The following is a 27,873-nucleotide window of genomic DNA, read 5'->3' as shown; positions in this document are numbered from 1 at the left end:
GTATGTACTGTATATTCCCCTGTACTTGGGTATGCTGGCTGACTAGTAGGAAGAGGACACTATATTCTTTTGCTTTATTCATCAGCATATTCAAAAAAGATTTCTTTTACATTTTAAATAGAACTTCAGTTTGAAAAATAAAAGAAAAAAAAATAACAACCTAAAGACTCCACCAGAAAACTACTAGATATAATATATAAATTCAGCAAAATAGCTAGATAAAAAATTGTTATTCAGAAATGGGTGACATTTTTATACACCAACTAGTGAGCGGGTGCATGGATTTGGCACATTGAAAGGAAATTAATTAAAAGGTGGCCAGCAGGGAGGGACTAGGCAAGACAGGCCAGACATGCCCTAGAGCCAACCTCCCAAGGTCCCTCCCTGGCTGGAAGCACCTGGGGTGGTGCCATAGCTTGAAGGGCATATGCGGAGTGAGTGGGGTCCCTCTGGCAGGTGGGGTCCCTTGGCCTGGCCTGTGGGGATCGGGCTGAAACTGGCTCTTCAACATCCCCCGAGGGGTCCTGGAGTGCGAGAGGGTATTCTGCAAAGTTGCTGTCATACAGGATATGGACCACAAATGCAAGTGTGCAATAAACTAGATTTGGGGCGGACAATGTCCAGCAACAACATAACCCATGGCCGAAGGTGGAATTGTGTGGCCCCATGAGGAATCGAGCTCCCTCCTCTCTGGTTTTGGGATGCATCACCCAAGAACCGCCACTGCCAAGTCACTGCAGCTCAGCAGCTCCCGTGTTGAGCATCTGCCCCCTGGTGGTCATTGCATGTCATAGCGACCGGTCAGACAGTCAGACACTTAGCATATTAGCCTTTTATATATATAGATAATGAGTTATCAGAGAGGGAAACTAAGAAAACAATCGCATTCATAGTTGCCTAAGACAAATAAAATGCCTAGGAATAAATTTAATCAAAAATGAAAATGAACAATATTAAAAAAATTATAAGATATTGAAAAAGATACAAATAACTGGAAGCATATACTGTGTTCATGGATAGGAAGACTTAGCACCATTAAAATGTCCATACTACCCAAAGCAATCTATAGATTCAATGCAATTCCTATCAAGAAACTGATATGGTGCTTCACAGACCTAGAACAAAATATTCCAAATATTTTTAAATATAATTTTATTTATTTCAGAGAGTAAGGGAGAGGGTTAGAAAGATAAAAACACCAATGATGAGAGAGAATCATTGATTGGCTGCCTCCTGCACACCCCATATGGGGATCCAGCCCACAACCTGGGCATGTGCCCCGACCTGAAATGGAACTGTGACTTCCTGGTTCACAGGTCGAGGCTCAACCATTGAGCCACAGTGGCCGGGAAATATTCCAAAATTTTACGTGGAACCAAAAAAGACCTCAAATAGCAATAGCAATCTTCAGAAAGAAACACAAAGTTGGAGAAATCAGGCTACCTTATACCAAATTATACTACACGGCCATTGTATTCAAAACAACAAGGTAGTAGCATAAAAACAGACATATAGATAAATGGAACAGAATAGAGAGCCCAGAAATAAACCCATGCCTTCATAATAAATTAATATTTGACAAAGGAGGCAACACATATAATGGGTAAAGATAGCCTATTCAATAAGTCGACAGATACATGCAAAAAAATGAAACTAGACCACCTTCGTACACCATACACAAGAATAAATTCAAAATGGGTTAAAGATTTAAATGTTAAACTTGAAACCATATAAATCCTAGGAGAAAACATAGGCAGTAAAATCTCAGACATTTCTCATAGCAATTTTTTTTCCGATATATCACCTCAGGCAAGGGAATCAAAAGAAGAAAAAAGAGACTACATCAAACTAAAAAGTATTTGCACAGCAAAGGAAACCATCAACACAATGAAAAGAAAACACACTGAATGGGATAATATATTCACCGATACATCTGATAAAGGGTTAATATCCAAAATTTGTAAAGAACTTATACAATTTAACACCAAAAATCCAACAATTCAATTAAAAAAAAATGAGCAAAGGACCTGAATAGACACTTCTCCAAACAGTACATACAGATTACCAAGAGACATTATGAAAAGATGCTCATCAGAAAAATGCAAATTAAAACCACCTTGAGATATCACCGCACACCTGCCAGAATGGCTGTGATCAATAAATCAACAAACAGCAAAAGTGGGCAAGCATGTGGAGAAAAGGGAACCCTCATGCACTGATGGTGGGAATGCAGACTGGTGCAGCCACTATGGAAAACAGTATGGATTTTCCTCCAAAATTTAAAAATGGAACTGCCTTATGACCCAGAGATCCCATTTCTGGGGATTTATCTTAAGATCCCGAAACAGTGTTTTAAAAGAATATATGCACCCCTGTGTTCATTGCAGCGTTATTTATAATAGGCCAAACTGGGAAGCGGCCCAAGTGTTCATCAGTAGATGAGTGGATAAAATCTGTGATACACAATGGAATACTATTCAGCTGTACAAAGGAAGGGAATCTTAACCTTTTCGACAGCATAGATGGATCTGGAGAGTATTATGCTAAGTAAAATAAGCCAGTCAGAGAAAGACAAATACCATATGATTTCATTCATATGTGGAATCTAATGAACAGAATGAACTAACAAACAAAATACAGACGTAGATAGAGAACAGGCTGACAGATGTCAGAGTTGGGGGGCTTGGGGACTGGGTTGGGGAAGGCAGAGAGATCGAGCAAAATAGAAGAAAGAGAAACTTATACTTCAAATAGATTAGGTTTCAGAAGTCACTTCAGACTAGTGAGTGTATCATTGCAATTAAAATTATAATTAAAAATTAAAGAAAATAATTAGCACGCCCTTTAAATTTCAAAATCAGACAGCTGTTTTATTAACAGTTATAAAAACTGAAATAGTATTTGCCCTTAGGCCCAAACAATGTGTCTATTTTACTAATTTCAGTGTGATGCTTAATTTAAAAAAAGAAAAACACAGATATTTTGCAATGTACACCGCCACACCACAGGAATTTAATTTTCACTAGATCACTATAAAATTTTACATACATAATGTGTGTATTTATATAAATGGCAATTGTATTATAGTGTGTGTTTAGTCATCCTTCTTAGAGATATACTTGTTTTCAGGTGTTCCACAGTTTTTGAAGGGAAATGTGGGATGTAGAGTAATGGAATTGCCAAGTATTGTTAGTGCATCAGTGAAGATCAGAGAATAGTAGACAGGCAGATTTCAATAATGTCAAGACCTATGATGATGCGGAGATGTAACTGCATGTGTTCTAAAGCACTAATTTTAAGAATCTATATGTTTTCTAGTGAACAGCTCTATTAATAAGCTTGGAATATTCAGTAACCTGATAATACTATACTGACCCATGCTGATATGTTCCAGGAAGCAAAGGTATCAGATTGGAGGAGCCACCACAGAGAATCTCTGTCTGACTATATTATGTGTTTATTTGTTAAATCAATGTTCTTATTGTTTTATAAATCTTAATTGTTGAAAGTATTACATGTGTCCCCTTTTTAAAGCGAGGATTTTTAGAAGTCTCACACAGGTGTGCTGAAGAGCAAATTGAGTCCTCTGAAGGGCTTGCCTTGATATTGACAACACATACGATATTTAAAAACAATTAAAGTTCAATACCTTTTAGAATGGGCCTGTAATCTGCCTGTTTTCATCACTTCCTAATTTGTTGGCAATAGCATATTTTATTCATTTGTGTGATTTGCTTGGCTTTCAAAAGCATATGAGTTTAAAACTTCTGAATTACACTTGTAATCCTATCACCTAAAACTGTTTGTTTAGATCTCATACGGAACACACACACACACAAGCATGCACATACATTGTAATTTAGCCTGTGCACAAAGTGCATTCTGTACATATTGAAAGAGAGAGAAAAATCAAAATAGGCAAGTGGAATTTGTTGGCCTATTTTAATAACAGACCTGGTCATTTGAATTCCTTAATAACCAATCTTAACAAAATGCTAATAATGCTTTAAAGGCAGTAGTATAATTCCCCGGAATCAACTAAAATCTAATTTTACTAAAAATAATCTAATAAGAATGAGAGGTAATAATATGTATAACATATCTTATAAATGGCATCTAAGACAAAACAAAATTACCATTATCTTCATTTAATGATGAAATAATTGTTGCCAGGAAAAGAAAGTTAAGTATGTGACAGCTTAAAACTCTGTCAGCTGAAATGTGTAACTATTGATGCTGAGGAATTCTATCTTACACATTCCATTCACCTTCCCAAATAACAGGCTGATTCAGATGTGTTGCAAGATTATTAGGGAATTATTCTCTTTGTTTTGATTTGATTAAACCAGTGGAATTCATCTTCTCTTTAAATCTAACTATATCCATATTTATATCTATATCTATTCATCTATATGCATGCTTTTTAGTTAAAAGAAAAGTAAAACAAAAAAAAAACCAGAAAAATAAAAAGAAATTCATATTTTCAGGTTTAGGTGAACTAATGATGCATTGTAAAATAAAAACAATGAAAAAAAGTGCCTTTTTAGTACATTCATGATTAGCTATTATTTACTCTGTTTATAGCACACAACTGAGAAATAACATATTTGTATACATAGGTATTCTAATGAGATTAGACAAAAACCTTTTGAAATAAACCTCAAACAGCTATTACCAAGCCTTATTGTTGTTTAGTAGCTCCTATCACAGTCATTTAATCACAAATCTGTGGCTATAGACCACATCCATACAGATTCTAAAAGGACATAAACACCTCAAGGAAGGAAAATAGATGCCCGGAAAATCTGCCTTGAGCAGGAGTTCAACTACTTCTATGGCAGCTCGCACACATTTTCCAGCATGGAGTTCCCTTATTTAAACAGGTGAAAGTAATTAGATTTTTAAAATATTGTATTGTCAATGTGTCTGTGCTCTGACAAAATTCATATTGATGTTTGGGAAATCCCTAAAACTCATAAAAAAAAGGAATTGTGGGAAACATTCCTCATTTTCCACATCACCACCACCACAAACAACAACAAAACAGCAACAAAACAATCCTGAAGAATTAAACCTCTCTCTCTCTCTCTCTCTCTCTCTCTCTCTCTCTCTCTCTCTCTCGGCACATCAAATAACCACAGAATGTAAATGTAGAACTTGTGGTATTTTTTTAAAATCAGGTATGGGAAGTACTAAGTACTTTCTATAGGAAACTTTGAAAGTACATTAAAAAATAAATCTGCATGATGGTTGCTATCAATCGTACTATGCTCTAGCTTATTGTAAAAATTAGATTGAAAAAACAAAATCTCTATAAAGGGCTATTGTCAGACCCTAGTTGTATGAAAATGGCCTTTTAGAGATCTAAAAAGATTAATCTTCTTTAAACAACGAAGTCATTTCAATGTAAAAAATTATACAATGAAAACCGCAGAGCTTTACTTTCTGTAAAGCCAGATAATTATATATGCCTTGGCTCTCCCACTTCCTGGTTATCAGTAGCGGTACTCAGTTTTAACATTTATATTTTACACTTTGTATTAGAATGAGAACTCTGAATAGGTTTAAAAGAGCCGTTTTGAGTCTAACAGGAATTTACAGTGTACATTCCATAATCTACTGGTTATTATACTAATGTATGCGGATTAATTAAGCTAAAATAATAAATTTTTGCTCTATAAAATTAACTCTACTCTTTAAAAAATGGAATTCACACACTTATGCTAAGGTTGTCTCATGAAATGTCTAAGATGACCAACTACAATATATAGTGCTTTTAAAAGTTAGATTAGGTTTTTTTAAGTTGCAATTTTAAATACACATAATTCTGTTTTGTATGAGAGCCTGCAGATTAAAAAAAAAAAAATTAAAGGTGAATCCTAGCTATGTTCTTATTAATTACATGATACAGCATGATTAGTTGGGAGTAATTAGCATATGTTAAGTATATGCAAAATAAACTAAGTTTGAAAGCTTACTCAACATTAAGTGTTCTTTCTGAAAGTAGTGAGTGGCTTAATTTAATCTGTGCTGGTGAGGGCACACAGACTTCCAAATAACAAGACAATACTAGATGTACTATTTTACCCAAATCATACTAATAAATGCAGAGGAAGGATGTCTGAATGGCACTAGCCAAAGATTATGTGCTTCGTTTAATATTTTTCACAGACTGATTTATTTTCATCAAAATAATCAGTGCTCATGCAATTTTTGCCCATGGTCTTAAAAACTAAATAAAACTGTTGCAAATCCAAAATGTCCTAAGAAGCAATGAAATTATACTTGTAAGGGAATTAGATTATATGAAAAAGTAAAATATTTGTAAAATATAGTTACAAAATTTTAATCCAATAAATTCTAAAGCAGGAAAGTTTTATAGAAAAGTGAGATTTTCTGTAAGTAAGAGTAATGACAAACTATATAGCTACAATTCCATTGAATATAAACAACCATATGTTGTACATTAGAGAGGCAATTGCTTGGGGTTATTTTCCTAGCTATGGTGATAAATTTGAACCAATCCATCTACACAGTCTCACCAAGTTCTCCTTGTCACCAGCTGTGCACATTTGCCGGCCAGCTGGCTAAGGTGAAAGGTATGCCACATAACAGAGAGATACTTGATGGCCTGCCCTAGGAAGAAACCCATCACCTCTACTTCATCAGCGACATGGGTTTCCAAGTGCGGTAACTGGTCAGTGATTATAATAAAGGTATACCTTGCCAGGATAGAAACATTAACTAAAATTGTCAATATATCCATAAGAGAAATGTAATTTTTGTTTTCTCAAGTAAAATTTTCTCAAACAAATTTGTTATGAGAAAAAATTTCATGAAATTCAACACAGCCATCTTTACAATGAAACTACTATGAAATTGAAGGGGAAAACAAGCTTCAAAAATATATTAAGTACTATGGCTAATGCAACTGTGCATAATTCTGTTGGTTAAAAGTTAACTTTAAATCAAAATTCCTCTTAAAAGAAAAGACTTGAGTTAAAAACTTCTAACAAAATACTTTAAGTGAAAATTATTGATGACATATGAGTATCCCTTATAGAATGAAATAATGAATCTAATACTTAGCAATCAAAACTACATTTCACAGGTTTAGAACAAATATTTTAAAAATCTGTATGGTACTAAAAATCCCCTGAATATCCTCAGATATCTTGAGAAAGAAGAACAAAGTGGAAAGTTTCACAAAACCTCATATCAAACTATACTACAAAGCCACTGTAATCAAAACCGCCTGCTCCTGGCGTAAGAACAAGCATATAGCTCAATGAAACCAAACAAAGAGCCCAGATATCAACCCACCTATATGATCAATAAATATTTGACAAAGTAGTCAAGAGCATACAATGGAGTAAAGGCAGTCTTTTCAATAAATGTTGTTGGGAAAATTTGACAGGTACATTGCAAAATAAATGAAACTAGCCCACGAACTTATACCATACACAAGAATAAACTACAAATGGATATAAGACTTAAATGTAAGTTGCAAAACCTTAAAAATCCTAGAAGAAAACAGAGGTAGTAAAATTTCACACATCTTTCATGGCAATATTTTTGCCAATATGTCTCCTAGAGCCGTGGTCGGCAAACTGCGGCTCGCGAGCCACATGCGACTTTTGGCCCCTTGAGTGTGGCTCTTCCTAAGCATTAGGAGTACCCTAATTAAGTTCATAACAATGTACCTACCTATATAGTTTAAGTTTAAAAAATTTGGCTCTCAAAAGAAATTTCAATCGTTGTACTGTTGATAGTTGGCTCTGTTGACTAATGAGTTTGTCGACCACTGTCCTAGGCAATGGGGACAAAAGGTAAAATAAATAAATGGGACTGCATCAAATTGAAAAGCTTTTGCACAACAAAGGAACCCATCAAAAAAATAAAAAGGAATTCACTGCATGGGAGAACAGATTTGCCAATGATACATCTGATAAGAGGTTAATTTCCAAAATATATAAAGAATTTATACAACTCAACGTGAGGAAGAAAACAAACCAATAAAAAAATGAGCAAAGGACCTGAACAGATACTTCCAAAAGGGACATACAGATGGCCAGTAGACATATAAAAAAAATGCTTAGCCCTAACCGGTTTGGCTCCGTGGATAGAGCGTCGGCCTGCAGACTGAAGGGTCCAGGTTTGATTCCGGTCAAGGGCATGTACCTTGGTTGCGGGCACATCCCAGTAGGGGGTGTGCAGGAGGCAGCTGAATCAATGTTTCTCTCTCATCAATGTTTCTAACTCTCTATCCCTCTGCCTTCCTCCCTGTAAAAAATCAATAAAGTATATTTAAAAAATAAAAAAATGCTTAACCTCACTAGCCATCATAAGGATGGCAAATTAAAACCACAAAGAGATATCACTTCACACCTGTCAAAATGCCTACCATTAACAAATCAACAAACAACAAGTGCTGGCTAGGATGTGGAGAAAAGGGAACCTTAGTGCACCATCGGGGGGAATGCAGACTGGTGAGGCCACTGCGGAAAACAGTACGGATTTTCCTCAAAAAATTAAATTTTGCCCCAGCGATCCCAATTTTGGAAATATATCCTAAGAATCCTGAAACACTAGTTCAGAAGTATACATGCACCCCTATGTTCACAGCAGTATTATTTACAACTAGGGGCCCAGTGCACGAAATTCGTGCACTGTGTGTGTGTGTGGGGTGGGGGAGTGTCCCTCAGCCCAGCCTGCCCCCTCTCACATACTGGGAGCCCTCAGGCGTTGACCCCCATCACCCTCCAATCGCAGGATTGGCCCCTTGCCCAGGCCCCTCCGATTGCTGGCTCTGCCCCTTGCCCAGGCCTGATGCCTTGGCCAGAGGCGTAGACCCGCATGACCCTCCGATCGCCTGATCGGCCCCTTGCCCAGGCCTGACACCTCCACCAGAGGTGTCAGGCTTGGACAGGGGACCCCCACCTCCCCCCGATCACTGGCTCTGACCTCCGCCCAGGCCTGAGGCCTCTGGCCCAGGAATCATGCCTGGGCAGGGGACCCCCATCTCCCTCTGATCGCTTGCTCCACCCCCCGCCCAAGCCTGATGCCTCTGACCCAGGCTTCAGGCCTGGGCAAGGGGACCATCATATCCCCCCAATCCCCGGCTCCGCCCTCCACCCAGGCCTGATGCCTCGGCCAGAGGAGTTGACCCTCATCACCCTCCGATCACCAGTCACCGGATCGGCCCCTTGACCAGGCCTGAGGCCTCCGGCAGAGGTGTCAGGCCTGGGCAGGGGACCCCCAGTTCCCCATGGTTGCAGGCTCCGCCCCTGCCCAGTCCTAATGCCTCTGGCCTAGGCGTCCAGCCCAGGCAGCGGGGACCTGCAGTGGCAGCGGGGGGCGCCGCGATCGTGGGCTTCGCTTTAGGCCCAGGCAAGGGACCCCTAGCTCCTGGGACTGCCAGCTTCGACCGTGCCCAGCTCCCATCGCTGGCTCCACCCCTACTTCCTGCTATCACTGGCCAGGGCGGCAAAGGCGCCTGATTCTCTGATCATGGCTGGGGGGCAGGGCAAAGGCGGCCCCAGGGCCGCCTTTGCCCTGCCCCCCAACTCTTAGCTCCCCCCTGGGTTTCTGATCACTGTCAGTGGCAGGGGGCTTCTTCCTGCTTTCCCTTTCGCCTCCCTGCATTGTGCCTACATATGCAAATTAGCCGCCATCTTGTTGGCAGTTAACTGCCAATCTTAGTTGGCAGTTAATTTGCATATAACCCTGATTAGCCAATGAAAAGGGTATCGCCGTACGCCAATTACCATTTTTCTCTTTTATTAGTGTAGATAGCCAAAATCTGGAATCAGCCCAAGTTCCCATCAGCAGATGAGTGGGTAAAAAGCTGTGGAACATTTACATAATGGAATATTACATGGCTATAAAAATGAAGGAAATTTTATCTTTTGCAATAGCATAGATGGGCCTGGAGATTATGCTAAGTGAAATAAGCCAGTCTGAGAAAGATAAATACTATATGATCTCACTTACAGGTAGAATCTAATAAAATAAACTGATGAACAAAATAGAAACAGAGGCATGTACACCTGGAATAGACTGACAGCTGTCAGAGGGGAGGCGGTAAGGGGGACTGATGGAAAGAATGTGAAGGGATTAGGCAAAGAACATGTATGCATAACCCATAGGCACACACAGCAGTATAGTGACAGCCAGAGGGAAGTATGTACAAGGGCTGTGTGAGTGAGGGCAAAAGTGGAGAATGGGGGCATCCATAATAGTGTCAACAATAAACACCAAGTTAACAAATATCAAGTAAGACTAAAACTTTAAAAACAATTTATGGGAAAAATTGGATAGCCATGATTTACTCAGTTGTTATGCGTTTTCCTTATTAATACTGAAGAGAATTAACTTGCCATCACCTGTTGGATCTATATCCCGTTTTTGCCTTCTTTCATTTCTAATCACATCCTTCTGAAAGGTGAGCTCAGGACCAGAAATAACAATGCATATTTAATTTGTTTAAACATCATAATATTAATGCGTTTATATTTTAAGGCACTCACAATATGCCACTGATACATTTTCCTCCTAATAATACAAACTTAGCATGTCTGTTATTTTGTAAATCATCCAAAAACCTATCCCTAATAGTACCCACTCAGTCCATTGTTTATTCACAACTCTTAACTTTCATAACAACTTGTACATGTTTATAGCATAACAAGGCCTATATTTAATTGCAATTATTTGTTAAAATGTCTTCTCTTCTGCACTTCTGAAACAGAGACATGACTTACTCATCTTTGCTTCTTTCACAACAAGCCAAGTGCTTTACATATAAAAGGTGCATAATAAGTGAACACCTAAACACCTTATAGAAGAAAGAATGGATGAATCCCTCTTAAATGTCACTTTGTTTTGGTCTATTATCCCATTGAGATCTATTTGAATAAGGGTTATATTAACCATACCTCCTACTTTTCTATGGTCTTCATATTTGATAATCAGGCCTCCTATATTTTTCTCATCCAAAGACGTTAATCCTAGCCAGAACAGTTGGGGAAGAAAAATAAATAGAAGCCATCCAAATTGAAAATGAAGAAGTAAAACTGCCACTATTTGCAGATGACTTGATGTGATATATAGAAGACCCTAAAGACTTCATCCAATACTGTTAGAACTAATAAAAAAATTAAGTAAAGTTTCAGAATATAAAGTCAATACTCAAAAATCCATTGCATTTCTTTACATTAATAATGAACTATAAGAGACGCAAGTTTTAAAACAATCTCATTTATAATTGCATCAAAAATAAAATAAAATACCTAGTAATAAATTTAACCAAAGAGGTAATAGACCTGTATATTAAAACCTACAATACATTAATGAAAGAAATGAAGGTGACACAAATAAATGAAAATACATTTTTATACTCATGGATTGGAAAAAACTAATATTGTTAAAATGTCCGTACTACCCAAAGCAATATACTTCTTCAATGCAATCCCTATCAAAATTATAATGGTATTTTTCACAGAAATCAAGTGAGAAACCCTAAATTTGTGTGGAACCACAAAAGACCCTGAATAACAAAGCAATCTTGAGAACAAAGAACAAAGCTAGAAGCATTGTGCTCTATAATTTCAAATTAAATTGCAAAGTTACAGTAATCTAAAGAATATGGCACTGGCATAAAAACAGTCACATACATAGTTCACTCCAAAACAATCTCATCTGAGACATAAAAAAGGAACAAATAGAGAGCCAGAAATAAACCCACAATGCGTGGTCAATTACTTTATGACAATGATGCCAAGGGTACACAGTGGGAAAAGAGCAGTCTCTTCAGTGATGTTGGGAAAACTGAATTGTCACGTGCAGGAGACTGAAATTGGACTGCTCTATTACACCATACTCACAAGTTAATTCAAACCAGTTTAAAGATTTGAATGTAATACCTGAAAGTATAAAACTTATAGGAAAAAAAACCATAGAGGGCAATCTCCCCAACATAGGTCTGGGTGATGGTTATTTTAATCTGACATCAAAAGCAAAAGAAAGAAAAACAAAAATAAACAATTGATGCTACATCAAACTAAAAAGATTTCTGCATAGCAAAGGAAACCATCAACAGAATGAAAAGGCAACATACTGAATGAAAGAAAATATTAGAAATCATAGAGCTGATAAGGGGTTAATATCCAAATTTACTCCACAAAGAATTCATGCATTTCAACAACAAACAAAACAAAACTCAAAAAATTCAATAAAAAAAAAATGAGCCTAAGAGCTAAGTAGACATTTTTCCAAAGAAGATATACAGATTGACAACTGTCAGAGGGGAGGGAGATAGGGAGGACTGGATTAAAGAAGGTAAAGAGATTAGCCAAAGAACATGTATGCATAACAGTGTGGTGGTGGTGGTCAGAGGGGAGAGGGGGTGGGGGCTAGGTGGAGGGGGGCAAAACGGAGGGTGGGAAATGAGGACATCTGTAATAATATCAACAATAAAAATAAAGTTAAAAATGTAGACACACACTAAAAGAAAACATACAGATGGATAACAGGTGCATGAAAACATGTTCAACATCATTAATAATCAAAGAAATGCAAATTAGAAACACCACAATAGGAGAGCACCCCACACCTGTCAGAATGGCTATTATAGAAAAGACAAAAATAACAAGCAATGGAGAAAAGGGAACCCTTGTGCACTGCTGGTGGGGATGTAAATGTTGCAGCCACTATGGAAAACAGAGTTAAATCTCACTTTAAGAGTCTGGCATATGAATTACCAAAATGTAACCAAAATGACTATCCAAGCTGAAAAGTTAATAGCCAAATAAGAGAACCAGGAAATTCAGGGCAGTAGGAGAATCAAGCATAAAAGGACAGTTTTTAAGGGTACTGGACGCACCTTTCCTATAGGTTTTGAGCAATACTAATCACCCTTTCCACAACTAGCCCCGGCCATCCCCTTCAATAGGGTACTAGTATAACCTTTGTTCCGTATAGATACACAAAGTCTAACCTGTCTCCCAAATATCAGATCAAAGGTTAGTGATTATAAAAAACACCAAACAAACACAATCTAAATGACTTGTCACAAATAAGAATAAGCTGGTGGCATGTTTCAGTCCACTGAAATGCAGTCCAAAATGCTGTCTGCATTACGTTCCAAAACAATCTCATCTGAGACCTAAAAAGAAAAAATCTTTACAGAAATGATTGTACTTGATTGCTGACACAAGTATGTTATTTTTTAAAAATGAACTTTTGTTCTTTTCCTCCAGGACAAAGGTACCTGCACACATGGCTACTGAATATTCTGGTACCTTTGCAGAACAGGACCCGAGCCTAACAGCCTCCCCATGGGACAGGTAAACCAAAGGGAGAGTCAAGTTTGATCTCAGTCCAGACCTGAACCACCTATGGAGGGCAAACTAACCTGGTACTTGCTGACTCCACAGAGTTGACCCACACAGGTCAGGCTAGGAGCTCAGTTCCCCAGGAGCTTGGCATGATCTTGAGAGAGTAGACATTATATTTATTTCCCTAAATCCTAGAAGGGAAGGGAGCTGCTTCTGATGATAGAAGAGTATTTTATCTCCCTGGCCAGTTTTGCTCATTGGATAGAGTGTTGGCCTGTGAATGGAAGGGTCCCAGGTTCGATGCCTTGGCTGTGGGCTCAGTCCCCAGTGTGGGGTGTGCAGGAGGCAGCTTATCAGTGATTCCCTCTTATCACTGATGTTCCTATCTCTCTCTCCCTCTCCATTCCTCTCTGAAATCAATAAAAATATATTTTTTTTAAAAAAGAGTATTTTTTTTTCACCAGTATAATACTCTAAAACACAGCAAACAAAAGTTAGGATATCAGTTCCAGATAAGGTCATGTATTATAAAATAATTGCAAAAGAGTGACTTATTTCCCCAAAGAGCAAAATTCAAGATTGCAGACAGTTATAGGAAAAGCAATAGCAATGCTCACTTATTTATACATATGAAAATAATTTTAATTGTCATTAAATGTATATACCAAGCAGTGATTATACATATTTTTACCACAATGTACTTTTTCAAAATACCCCATATTTTAAAAGAACTATTAGAAAAGCAAATGACTTTTCCATGTATATGATTTAAGAACTTTTAATGGTCCCCTTCCCCCCAAAAAGCAAGCAAAAAACACAAAAAAATGAGTATGGCTTCACAGAGACTATTAACTTCTTTAACAAATTATATGATACTAGTGACCTGGTGCATGAAATTCGTGCACATTAAAAGGGAAATAATTAGAGGAAATGTTTTAATATTGCTATTTGCTCTTTCTCTACAATAGAAGTGTCAGAGATGAAAGAGAATTAGTAAAATGTATATGAAAATCTCCCTCCTGTCTGAGTCTGGGGTGCACCACTGGACCCAGAGTCAAGTCCCCACCCACCCATGCACGCCTCGAAATTGCGTGAGACACAGACCCAGCTGGCCCCACCCCCATCAAGCCCCGCAGGGTGGGGGGCCCAGCCTCAGGTCCCCAGACCCAGTGCAAGGCAGGGGGTATGGCCTCAGGTACCCTAGCCTGGCCTCAGTTCCCCCGGCCCTGGCGTCAGGGCAGGGGGTGTGGCCTCAGGTCCCCCATCAAGCCCTGCTGGGCGGGAGGAGCATCCTCAGGTCCCTTGGCCCAGCGCCAGGTGGGGGGCACAGCTTCAGGTCCCCTGGCCCAGCCTCAGGTCCCCTGGCCTGGCACTGGGCAGGTGGCACAGCCTCAGGTCCCCCAGCCTCGGCGTGAGGGTGCGAGAGCACAAGGGTGTGAGGGCTTGATGACCATTTGCATATTAGCTCTTCATTATATAGAATGGGGCGAGGGTAGGGGAAGAAGAAGCATGCCATCTAGAAACTTGGATTTGGAGGAAATAAGAGAAGTGGGATGCCATCTATAGGGTCCAGAGAGGCCTTTGTCTTTAAAGTGGAAGAAATGTAAGCCTATTTGTTCCTTTTTACAGTCTGAGTAAAGCAGAGAAAGAAAGCATAGGCTTGATAGATGCCTCTTCACCACCATGGGCACTTTGCCAAGCTGGTATAACAGAAGGATGAATGGGAATGGGAGACAAAGTTATTTTGAGAAGAAGAAGGGCGATGGTGGTGATATTATGCTAAGCAAAAGAAGTCAGAGAGAAAGAGTTAAGAACCATATGATCTCACTCATAGGTGGGATATAAAACTGAAAGCAACAAATGAACAAACAAGAAAAAATAAACAAAAAAAACCCCTCATAGACACAGACTAGATTCCTACCTAGATGGCTACAGGTGGATGTTGCACACCAGCTTCCAACCCAAAACAAGATTTATACCTAAATTACAGAGCAATCAATCTGAACAAGCAACCGAAGGCCACCTGAACTGAACTATTACCACGGATTACAGAAGAAACCACATAGAGAGAGGGAAGAAAGGCAGAGCCGTGGCAGCGGTGGCTGAGAAGCCAGATGGATATCAAACCTGCAAGACTCCCTCCCCCTAGGAGTGTGGGGTCTCAACCCCATGGAGGGATCCTCAATCCACAGCAACAGAGATGGAAAGAAGACCCGGCCTGTGTAGCATCTGGTGGTGGAAATCAGTGGGGATTCAATCCACCTGAGAGAATCAGACCCAGTGATGGCGACCCTATGACACTGACACGCGAACTCATTTTTTTAATTGATTTTTCTTTGTTAAATGGCATTTAAATATATAAAATAAATATCAAAAATATGTCTTTGTTTTACTATGGTTGCAAATATCAAAACATTTCTATATGTGACACGGCACCAGAGTTAAGTTAGGGTTTTTCAAAATGCTGACACGCCGAGCGCAAAAGGTTCGCCATCCCTGGGCTACACCCTCCCAGGGAAGAGCAATGGGGATTCACAGTCCAGACTCTGACTGATGGTGAGGCCATACTGAATTACTTGGATCCTGCCAGGGGTCGGCTGGCTACACCCAGCAGTGACTTTAAGGGGTCCTCTATTTTCTGAGGAAGCTTTTGGCAGAGACCCAGAGAGCGACTAAACTATGAGTTGGAAAAGAAGACTAGTCTCCGCACCTTGAGTGTATGGCTAGCGCCCCTCCCCTCCACCCGTGGAGCCAATTGGCCTGCCCAGTCCTGCTGAATCTGAGGACACAGAGCTGGGACTTTTGGCCACATCCCGCTGGGTTCAGCAGCACAGGGGAGCCATGCTGAACTGAGACCAGCAGTGCGGAGAGATTGGAGTGAGGCACAGGGCTGGGACCTTCGGCTCCATCGTCCTTGGTTCTGCAGCTGGAAAGCTGTGCAGAGCTGGAATTTTTGAACTGTATCTCCCAGGAAGGCTTCTGCTCAAGAGCCAGATGACCAAATACTGTGCTATGTGGCTACATTGCGGGGAGGCAAAATCACTTTCCCCTATGAGTTCAACCTGGGCTATGCTGGGAAGGGGAAGCAGTGCCAGCCCCTGCTTCCATAGGCTGCAAAAACCACCCCCAACAAGAGACTGTTTAGATCACCTCTGCCATGTCCTGGACGGCCTGCTGGGTTCAGTCTCATGGTTAAAGGGACAGCAGCTCAGAATGGGAGCATTCACAGTGTGAGACTCTCAAAGGCTACTGACCGGGACCAGGATGAAGTGCTTAGCCCCGCTGAGACCAGAGTGGCTGAGCTTACTCCTACAGAGGGGATGGCTGGCTTTACCCAAACTGAACTTGCAGTGAGCCCCAAGGGGGAACTAGAGTTGGAAACTCTGGCAGAGACCGAGGGGTTTGGCTTTGAAGCAGGGGCTACTTTCCCCTCACTGAGTGCCTCATCACCGTGTGCTCCCCAAGTAGGGGACCCACTAGCCCTATCCTCCTGACTCCAGCTGTCCTACCCTACAGAGCTCTCAACCTGAAAAAGGGGCTGTGGTCTCGGCTAGCCTTGTCTCATCCTACAGTTTCTCTTTGGAAGGCTTTGGAGAAAGCTCAGGGGGAGGTGGAACAGTTGACATGTTGAGTTAGACATCAGGGAGCCTTGGTGCTTTCACATATCTCCTCCCCACTCTAAGCTCAAAGAAGCTCCTCCCATGCACATCAGGTCCAGTGAACAGTGTGGTAGCTACAGACATGTAGTTCAAGCCAGTTCCACATAATGTCTGACAGTGACCAGTACCTGGAAGCCCATGCAAGTGGATCCAGAACCAACACAACCAGTTCTGGGCTTCAGATCACACCAGAGCTCGATCCAACTAGCCACACAAGCAGCACACCCAAAGGGGGCTTCCAGCAGACACTACCCTGCTGGGAACAATCCTGTTGTCATGGAAGGCAGGCCCCGAACAGCATCTCAAACACAATGATCGAGGTTCACCCTTATAGTCACACAACCTGAAGAGTTAACTCCAGCTACAAAAGAGCCCAAAACATTTAAGAGTCAAGAAAACAGGGAGTACACATAACCCACAAGAAACTTTCCTGGAACATGGAGCTCAGGTGAGCTGGTAGATTGTGCCACTGAGCCCAACAGGACACCTTCATCATAAAGCCATTATAACAAGTTTGGGAGTCATAGCAAATCTACCTATTACACAGAAATAAAATAGAAAAAGAAAGAAAAATATTGTAAACAAAAGAACAAGATAAATTCCCAGAAAAAGAATTAAATAAAATGGAAACAACCAAAATACCAGATGCAGAGTTTAAAAGAATAGTTATGATGAGGCTCAATGACCTTCGGGAAAGAATGGATAAGCTGAGTGAGAACTAAAAGAGTTAGTTCCCGTAAGGCTGTCAATCGACTTCTCACCACAAAAGATTGGCATGAAGTATCCAAACTGATGAAAAACAATGACCTGTGCTTGCGAATACTCTATCCAGCTAGACTATCATTAAAAATTGTAGGTGAAAGAAAAATGTTCCCAGACAAAAACGGCTAAAGGAGTTCATTATCACCAAATAAGTATTGTAAAAAATGTTATAGGTACTTCTTGGAGAAGAAGAAATAGATAGAGGGGAACATAGGCACAAAGAAAAAAAAATAGCAAAAAATAAATACCATCAAGAATGACTTTAAATGTAGATGGATTAAACGTTGCAATGAAAAGACATAGGGAAGCTGAATGAATAAGGAAGCATGACCTATATATACTGTATGCTGTCTACTAGAGACTCACCTCAGAACACAAAATTCACACAGGCTGAAAGTGAAGGGATGTAATATTCCATGCAAATGGAAACAAACAAACAAAAAAACTGGCATAGCAATACTTACATCTGACAAAATAAACTTCAAAACAAAGTCCATAAAAAGAGACAAAGAGATCACTACATAAAACTGAAAGAATTGACACAACAAGGGGCTAAAACCCTTGTAATCATATATGCACCCAATATAGGAGCAAGCACCTAAATATATAAAGAAAATCTTGTTGAAATTTAAGGAAGAGATTGAATTCAATACTGTCTCAGTAGGGGATTTTAACACCCCACTGTCATCAAAGGATAAATCTACCAGACAAAATATCAACAGGGAAACAGATATCTTAAATGACACACTAGATCAGAGGGATTTAATTTATATTTACAGAATATTTCATCCCAAAGCTGCAGCATATACATTTTTCTCAATTGCACATGGGGCATTCTAAAAGATAGACCACATGTTAGGCCACAAAATTAGTCTTAATAAATTCAACAAGATTGAAATCACACCAAGCATTATCTCAGATCATAATTACATGAAACTAGAAATCAACTAAAACAAAAAATTCAAAAATATTCAAACACAAGGAGGCTAAATAGCATGTTGTTAAACAATGAATTGGTTTAAAAAAAAGGAAGAAATCAAACATTACCTTGAAACAAATGAAAAAGAATACACAATAAACTAAAATCTATGCAACACAGAGAAAGCAGTTCTTACAGGGAAGTTCATAACATTACAGGCCTACCTCAAGAAGTAAGAAAAATCTCAAATGAACTATCTAATCCTTCACCTAAAACACTAGAAAAAGAACAGCAAACAAAGCCCAACATAAGTAGAAAAGAGAAAATAATAAATGTCAGAGACTAAATAAACAAAATAAAGTCTAAAAAAATATCAATGAAACCAAAAGCTGGTTCTTTGAAAAGATTAAAAGGTTGATGAACCTTTAGCCAGATTCATCAAGAAACAAAGAGAGAGGACCCAAATAAATAAAATCAGAAATGAAAGAGCTAAAGTAATAATGGACACCACAAAAATATAAAGGGTTGTAAAAAAATACTATCAATAACTGTAGGCCAATAAATTGGATAACCGGGGGAAAAATGGATAAATTCCTAGAAGTACTCAATCTTCCAAAATTGAATCAGGAAAAATCAGATAATGTGAATGGACTGAGTAGAACCAATGAAATTGAAGAAGTTATTAAATAACTCCTAACAAATAAGTGTCCTGAACCGAATGGCTTCTAAGTGAATTTTACCAAACATTCAAAGAAAAACTAACACCTAACCTTCTCAAATATTCCAAAAAATTCAAGAGGAAGAAATCTCTTTTTATGAGGCCAGCATTATCCTATTCCAAAACCAGACAAAGACACTACAAAGAAAAAAATTATAGGCCAATATTCTTGATGAACATAAATGCCAAAACCCTCAACAAAATATCACCAAATCCGATCCAACAATACATAGAAAGATCATACATCATGATCAATTGGGATTTATTTTGGGATTTAAGGTTGGTACAATATTCACAAATCAATAAATGTGATACATCACATAAACAAAATGAAATATAAAAATCACATTCTCATATCAATATATGCAGAAAAAATTCGATAAAATTCAGCACACATTTATGATGAAACCTCTCAACAAGGTGGGAATAGATGGATCGTACCTCAAAATATTAAAGGCCATATATAAAAAACCTACAGTCAACAGCATACTCGATGGGCAAAAACTAAAACCATTTCCCTTAAGATCAGGAACAAGGCAGTAATGTCGATTTTCACCACTCTTATTCAACACAGTACTGGAAGTCCTAGCCACAGTGATCAAACAAGAAGAAATAAAGAGCATTCAAATGGGGAAAGGAGGAAGTAAAACTGTCATTGATAGTGAAACTGTCAATATCAGGTTACCTGATATTTTACATAGAAAACCCTAAGAACTCCACCAAAAAGTTACTAGATATAATAAAATAATTTGGCAAAGTAGTAGGATTCAAAATTAAAATTCTGAAATTTTTGGCATTTTTATACACCAATAATAAACTAACAGGAAAAAAAAACCTAATAAAGCAACCTCATTCATATTGCAACAACAAAAATGTAAGGTATCTAAGAATAAATTTAACCAAGGAGGTAAAAGAACTGTCTGCAGAAAATTATAGGACATTGAAGAAAAAAAATTAGGAAGATACAGATAATTCTAAGCATATACCATGTTTATGGATAGGAAGAATTAGCATCGTTTAAATGTTCATATGCCTCCAAAGCAATCTTTATATTCAATGCAATTCCTATTAAAATACCAATGCCATATTTCGTAGATGTGGAGCAAATATTCCAAAAATTTCTATGAAACAAAAAAAGACCCCAAGTATTTTCAGCCATCTTGAGAAAGAACAAAATTGAAGGTACCACGATACCTGATATCAAACTATACTATAAGGCTACTATAATCAAAACAGCCTGGTACTGACATAAGAACACACATGTAGATCAATGGAACAGAACAGAGATCCCAGATATCAACCCAGACCGATATGGTCAATTTATATTTGACAAAGGAGTCAAGAACATACAATGGAGTAAAGACAGTCTCTTCAACAAAGGGTGTTGGGAAAATTGGACAGATACATGCAAAACAAATGAAACTAGAACACCAACTTACACCATACACCAAAATAAACTTAAAATGGATAAAAAAAACATGAAACCATAAAAATCCTAGAAAAAAACATAGGTAATAAAACCTCATACATCTTTTGTGGCAATATTTTTGCAGATATGTCTTCTAAGGCAAGGGAAATGAAGCAAAAATAAGTAAATGGAACTACATCAAGCAAAAAACTTCTGTACAGCAAAATAAATTATCAACAAAATATAAAGGGATTCCACTATATTGGAAAGCATATTTGCCAAAGATATATCTGATAAGGAGTTAATTTCAAAGATATGTAATGATCTTATAAAACTCAACACCAGGAAGACAAACAATGCAATTAAACTAAAGGCAAAGGACCTGAATAGTCACTTCTCTAAAGAGTACATAGAGATGGCTCATAGACAAATGAAAAAAAAGTTCAATGTTTCTAATTATCCGATGCAAATTAAAGGCACAATGAGATATCCCCTCACACATACCAAAATGGCTACCATCAGTAAATTAACAAACAACAAGTACTTGTGAGGGTGTAGAGAAAAGGGAACTTTGTGCACTGTTGATGGGATTGCAGACTGGTGTAGCCACTATGAAAAAAAGTATGGGTTTTCCTCAAAATATAAAAATTGGAACTGCTTTTGACCCAGTTTTCCCACTTCTTGGAATATATCCTATGAATCCCGAAACATCAATTCAAAAGACTATGTGTAATCCTATGTTAATAGCAGTGTTATTTACAACTAGAGGCCCAGTGTATGGATTCATGCACCAATGAGTTCCCTCGACATGACCTGCACCCTCTCAAAATCTGGGACCCCTCGGGGGATGTTCGACTGACAGTTTTGGCTCGATCCCCACAGGTCAGGCCGAGGGATCCCACCAGTGCACAAATCCATGCACCAGGCCTATAATATGCATATAAGATCTTTGGCTAATCTCTTCACACCCTCCTCCCTACCCGCTTCCCTCTAAGATTCATCAATCTGTTCCATGTTTCCATGCCTGTGTGCTGAACATCTGCCGCCCTGATGATCAGTGCACATCACAGCTACCGGTCAAACGGTCACTTAGGCTTTTACTATATATATTGATAGCCAAGATCTGGAAACAATCCTAATGCCCATCAGTAGATTAGTGGATAAAAAAAAGCTGTGGAACACTTACACAATGGAATACTACATGGCCAAAAAGGAATTCTTACCTTTTTCAACAGCATGGAAAAAGTACCTGGGCATTATTATGCTAAATCAAATAAGCCAGTCAGGGAAAGTCAAATACCATATGATCTCACTTATATATGGAATCTAATGAACAAAATAAACTGACCATTAAAATAGAAGCCACATAATGTAATCATGGAATAGACTGAAAACTGTCAGAGTAGAGAGGAAGGGGGGAACTGGATGAAAGAAAGTTAAGGAATTATCCAAAGAATGAATATATATATATTAGAGGCCCGGTGCACAAAAATTTGTGCACTCGAGGGGGGGGGGCGGGGCTCAGCCTGGCCTGTGCCCTCTCGCAGTCTGGAACCCCTCGGGAGATAATGCCCTGCTGGCTTAGGCCTGCCCCTGGGTGGCAGAGGGCAGGTGCAATCCCTAGGTGCAGCCCCTGGTTGGGCTCAGAGCAGGGCCGATTGGGGAGTTGGGGCACCGCCCCCTGTCATTCACAGAGCAGGGTGGATTGGGAGGTTGCGATGCCACCCTCTGTCACGCTCAGGGTAGGGCTGATTGGGGGGTTGGGGCACTGCCCCCTGTCACACTCAAGGCAGGGTCGACGGGGAGGTTGCAGCACCACCCCCTGTCACGCACAGAGCAGGGCCAATCAGGGGGTTGGGGGGCTGCCCCCTGTCAAGCACAGAGTAGGGCCGATAGGGGAGTTGGGGCACCGCCCCCTGTCACACACAGAGCAGGGCGGATCAGGGGGTTGGGGCGCCGCCCTCTATCACCCACAGAGCAGGGCCTATCAGGGGGTTGGGGCACCGCCACTCTCACATTCAGGGCAGGGCTGATGGGGAGGTTATGGCTCTACCTGACACACACAGAGCAGGGCCCGTGGGGGGGGGGGGGGTTGGGGCGCCGCACCCTGTCACACACAGAGCAGGGCCGATCAGGGGGTTGGGGTGCCGCACCCTGTCACATACAGAGTCGCAGGTCGATCAGGGGGTTTGGGCACTGCCCCGTCACACTGATCCCAGTGCCAGGAGGCCTCTCGGCTCCGCTGATCCCGGTGCTGGGAGGCATATTACCCTTTTACTATATAGGATAGAGGCCTGGTGCATGGGTGGGGCTGGCTGGTTTGCCCTGAGGGTGTCCTGGATCAGGGTGGGGGTCCCCACTGGGGAGCCTGGCCAGCCTGGGTGAGGGGATGATGGCTGTTTGCAGCTGGTCACACACCCATCAGGGTGGGGGTCCCTACTGGGGTGCCTGGCCAGCCTGGATGAGGGGATGATGGCTGTTTGCAGCTGGTCACACACCCTTCAGGGTGGGGGTCCCCACTGGGGTGCCTGGCCAGTCTGGGTGAGGGGCTGAGGGCTGTTTTCAGGCTGGCAGATGACTGAAGCTCCCAACTTCTCTCTCTCTCTCTTTTTTTTTATTCTGGGCCAGCTTTAGCTCTGGCTCCAGCTCTGAGGCCTCGGCTGCTGAAAGCAGGTATCTGGTTTGTTTGGGTTCTATAATCGAAACACTGTATAACTCCAGCTCTGAGATCCCGGCGGGCTGAAAGCAGGTTTCTGAGGTTTTGTTTAGCTTCTATATTTGTTACAATGTTTCAAACTGCAAGCTCAGAGGCCGGCAAGGCAGGCAGGAAACGTTGGAGTCCTCTGTCACTGAAGCAAGCAAGCCTCATGTTAGCTTCAAGCTGCCTGGCTGCCGGCTGCCATCTTGGCTGGCAGTTAATTTGCATATTGCCCTGATTAGCCAATGGGAAGGGTAGCGGTCTATGCTAATTACCATGTTTCTCTTTTATTAGATAGGATATATATATATACACAATAAACACAGATAACAGTGTGGTGTTGGCCAGAGGGAAGGGGTAGCAAGGGCTAAGTGGAGGTGAGAAAAGGTGGGAAAATGTGGACATCTGTAACAATGTCAACAATAAAGAAAAAATCATAGACACAGCCAATAATAAGGTGGTTACCAGCTGGAATATGGTGGTGGAGATTGTAAAGTTGGTTAAATACATTGTGATGGAAGATAATTTGAGTTTGGATGGTGGGTACACAATGCAATATACAGATCATGTATCATAGAAATATACACTTGAAACCTACATAATCTTATTAACCAATGTTACCGCAATAATTTAATGAAAATAAAAAAAAAAAGGAGAAGGCCTGGGAGAAATTCTCAGCCAGTGACTATGTAGTGAAAGTGAGGAAGTAAAAAAAATTCAGTAACTACAGTAATGGTTACAAGGTGGAATACTGGATTTTAGATCTGAGTATCTAGAGACTATTACAATGACACAGGGGTAGAAGGTGTCAAAATGACCTAAGCCTTAAAGGAGGATTGGGTTTTATAACAGGTCTTATCTCTTTAAAAGGAAGTTTCAGAAGACATTTGATCACTTGTGTTCCTAAACAAAGTGTCAAAGCTTTCAGATGATATTTAAGATAAACTAGAATGGATTGAATATTGTTTCATTCCACAGTGACACCTTTATCATATAAATTTCAATAAGCTTTCATAATGGAAATAAGGGTTGGCATTATTGATAATATGTTCACAATTATGTTTGGAAGCAAGTGAATATAATCTTACACTGAGTTTTGGTGTAAAACAGATTAGTAATTACAAACTAGTCCTGGGAATGTAAAGTGTAGCATAGGAAATATTAATAATACTGTAATAACTATGTATAGTGCTAGTTGAATACTGGAAATATCAGTAGGAACACTATGTAAAGTATATGATTGTCTAACCAATATGCTGTTTACCTAAAACTAATACAAAATAATATTTAATGTAAACTGTAATTGAAAAAAATGTTTAAAAATTTAAAAATAAATAAAAATTAAATTAAAAATGGAAAAAATACTAGTAAGTGAGCTGGCTAAGGGACATAGGATGACATGAAACCTGCCTCTAAACTTTGTGATGGATAAGGCTTCTGGTAAAACAAAAAGGCTTTTGGAAACAGAAGAGGGGATATCTGAGCAAAGGTTCATCAAAGATGGGAGCACTGGAGAAGATCATCTAATCTAATAAAAGAGAAACATGCAAATTGACTGCACTTCTGCTATGCCCCAAGCCATGCGCACCAGCAAATCAGAGCAAATATATGCAATTTAACCCAACCAAGATGATGGAGAGCAGCCACAGAGCTGGAGCAAGCAGGAGGCTTGGTTGCCCCGGAGATGGAGGAAGCCAAGCTTCATGCCTGCCCTGGCTGGCTGAGGCTTCCGCTCAAGTGAACAAAGTTTCAATTATAGAAGATAAATAATTCCCAGATACCTGCTTTCAGCCAGCCTCCACTGGGAGCTTGGGTGGCTGGGGGCCGTAGCCAGCCTGCAAACAGCCATCAGCCCCTCACCCAGGCTGGCCAGGCACCCCAGCAGGACCTTCCCACCCTGAAGAGGGTGTGGCCAGCCTGAAAACGGCCATCAGCCCCTCACCCAGGCTGGCCAGGCACCCAAGCGGGACCCCCAACCTGATCCAAGACACCATTCAGGGCAAACCAGCTGCCCCCCCACCCATGCACCAGGCCTCTATCCTATATAATAAAAGGGTAATATGCAAATTGAACCTAACAGCAGAACGATTGGGAATGACTGGTCACTATGACACACACTGACCACCAGGGGGCATATGCTCAATGCAGGAGATGCCCCCTGGTGGTCAGTGTGCTCCCACAGCGGGAGCTCTGCTTAACCACAAGCCAGGATGATGGCTGCCAGTACAGTGGTGGTGGTGGGAGCCTCTCCCGCCTCCTCAGCAGCGCTAAGGATGTCCAACTGCAGCTGAGGTCTGCTCCCCGCTGGCAAGTGGACAATCCCTGAGGGCTCCCGGGCTGCCAGAGGGATGTCTGACTGCCAACTTCTGCCCAAATCCCCCGGGGAGTGGGCCTAAACCAGCAGGTGGTCATCCCCGAGGTGTCCCTGACTGTGAGAGGGCACAACCCCCCAGTCGGCCCTGCCCTGTGCATGACCGGGGGCAGCGCCCCAACCCCCTGATTGCCCCTGCCTTGTGCTCTGGGCAGGTACCTAGGGATCAGCCTGCCATCTGCCACCTGGGGAGCGGGTTAAGCCCACAGGGGGTTATCTCTCGAGGGGTTCCAGACTGTGAGAGGGCACAAGTGGGGCTGAGGGACATCCCCCATCCCCCCCTAGCCAGTGCACAAATTTTTGTGCACTGGGCCTCTAATCTATAATAAGTAAGGAATTAAGTCTTCAGATAACAGGCTTGATAAGAAGAACTTGTCTTTAGCAATGAAAACACTGATTTCTGTCATGAAAGGACAGGATGAGATTGTGTGTGTGTGTGTGTGTGTGTGTGTGTGTGTGTGTGTGTTTGGGAGGGGGTGGGGGGCTTAAAGGACTGTCTTATAGACAGCTCATGAGAAGCTGATGTGGAGTTTCTGAAGAAAATCCTGGTTCATGTGACATAGATTAGTTACTTCTCCAAAGCCCAGCATCATGGCAGATATAGCAATAAAACCTCTTCTTTCCCTATATCTAGTGGGTTGAAGGATTCTGGAATATACTTTCCTGGCTATACATATTAGTCCTCATAACTTCCAGTTTGCAAATCCATTAAGAACACTGTAAATATAAATTTAGAACTATTAAGGGGAATTGTTATGGTTTGAATTATATATCCTAAAATTTCTTGTGCAGAAGCACCTCAGAATGTCACTGTAGTTGGAGATCTTTACAGAAGTAATTAGTTAGAATAAGGTCATAAGAGCGGGCCCTCATCCAGTATGACTGCATCCATATAAGAAGAGGAACTTTGGGCACAAACAGGTGTGTAGGAGAAGACACTGTGAAGGCACAGAAAGACATTAGAGTAATATAACACTACAGTGAGACACCTTGGTCAACTTTTAAGAAAAACATAGGGTGATTTTTGCCATATTGTTCTTTGATACAACTGATTATGACATTCATTTCTTGCACCTCCATAACAGTGAAGGAAAAGGTATTTAAAACACTCATACAGAAATCTATCAGTGATGTTGCATTCATTACCTATTGAAGATAATATAAAATATGATTGTGTCTTAATGAACCAAGATTTTACATTTCATATTGTGACATTTGAGGAGACCACTTATTACTTTATGATACTTTTTTATTATAAAGATGAACAAATATATTTGCTAAAACTTAAATTAATAAATAATATATTTAAAGTAAAATATATTTGGTAATACTTAAGAAGATAAAATAAAAGCAATTGAATTTGGATTGTAGTTTTTTCTGGATTATCAAGCACCAATATTTCAATGTACCTTTAAAACCCTATTCAAAAACTACTACTTTCTTGTTGTTTAAAAGATGCTGTCAGCTATTCACAGTCAATATATAATAAACCTACTGTTTTTAATTGATATAATGTACCAATAACAAAGGTACCATTAGCATTTTATATGTTTCTTGAAAATAGCAATGGTTTACATTACTCTTTATTCTAATAGTTTACTTTTACACTTACAAATAACCAAGTTTAATTTATTGATCTACTATATTTGCAACAGACATGATCCTGGCTTCAATTGCTAAATAAAGTAGCATGGGAATATTGTTATAAAAATTTTCAACAGAATTACATAAGTTGTAGCAGGATAAATTATCCCAGCTCTTAGACAAGAAATATATCTCTCAGCACATAAAGAGTCCTTATTGTTTTCCATAAATTCTTTTAAAAATGGGCAAGATATTTGAGCAGAAACATAAAGAAGAAACACTGAAGATAAATAAAATAAGAAAACATGCTCAATATCATTAATCACTAAGAAAATGCAAATTAAAGTCACAGTGAGATATCATCACATACCTATTTAAATGGTTCAAATTAAAGACTGACCATATCAAATTATAGTA

The 27,873-nt window shown here is 40.0% G+C and overlaps 1 protein-coding gene across 2 annotated transcripts in view; it reads right to left on the bottom strand.

Annotated features, from left to right (window-relative positions):
* Positions 1 to 27,873, bottom strand: part of FOXP2 (forkhead box P2) — a 689,501-nt gene that overhangs the window by 341,043 nt on the left and 320,585 nt on the right. The gene's annotated exons all lie outside the window — the stretch shown is intronic.

This window comes from Myotis nattereri (genome assembly GCF_964212035.1).
Source record: "Myotis nattereri genome assembly, chromosome: 11".
In the NCBI taxonomy this organism is placed as follows: Eukaryota; Metazoa; Chordata; class Mammalia; order Chiroptera; family Vespertilionidae; genus Myotis; species Myotis nattereri.
Note: the sequence above shows the minus strand (reverse complement) of the source record. Positions and strands in the feature narration are given on the sequence as shown.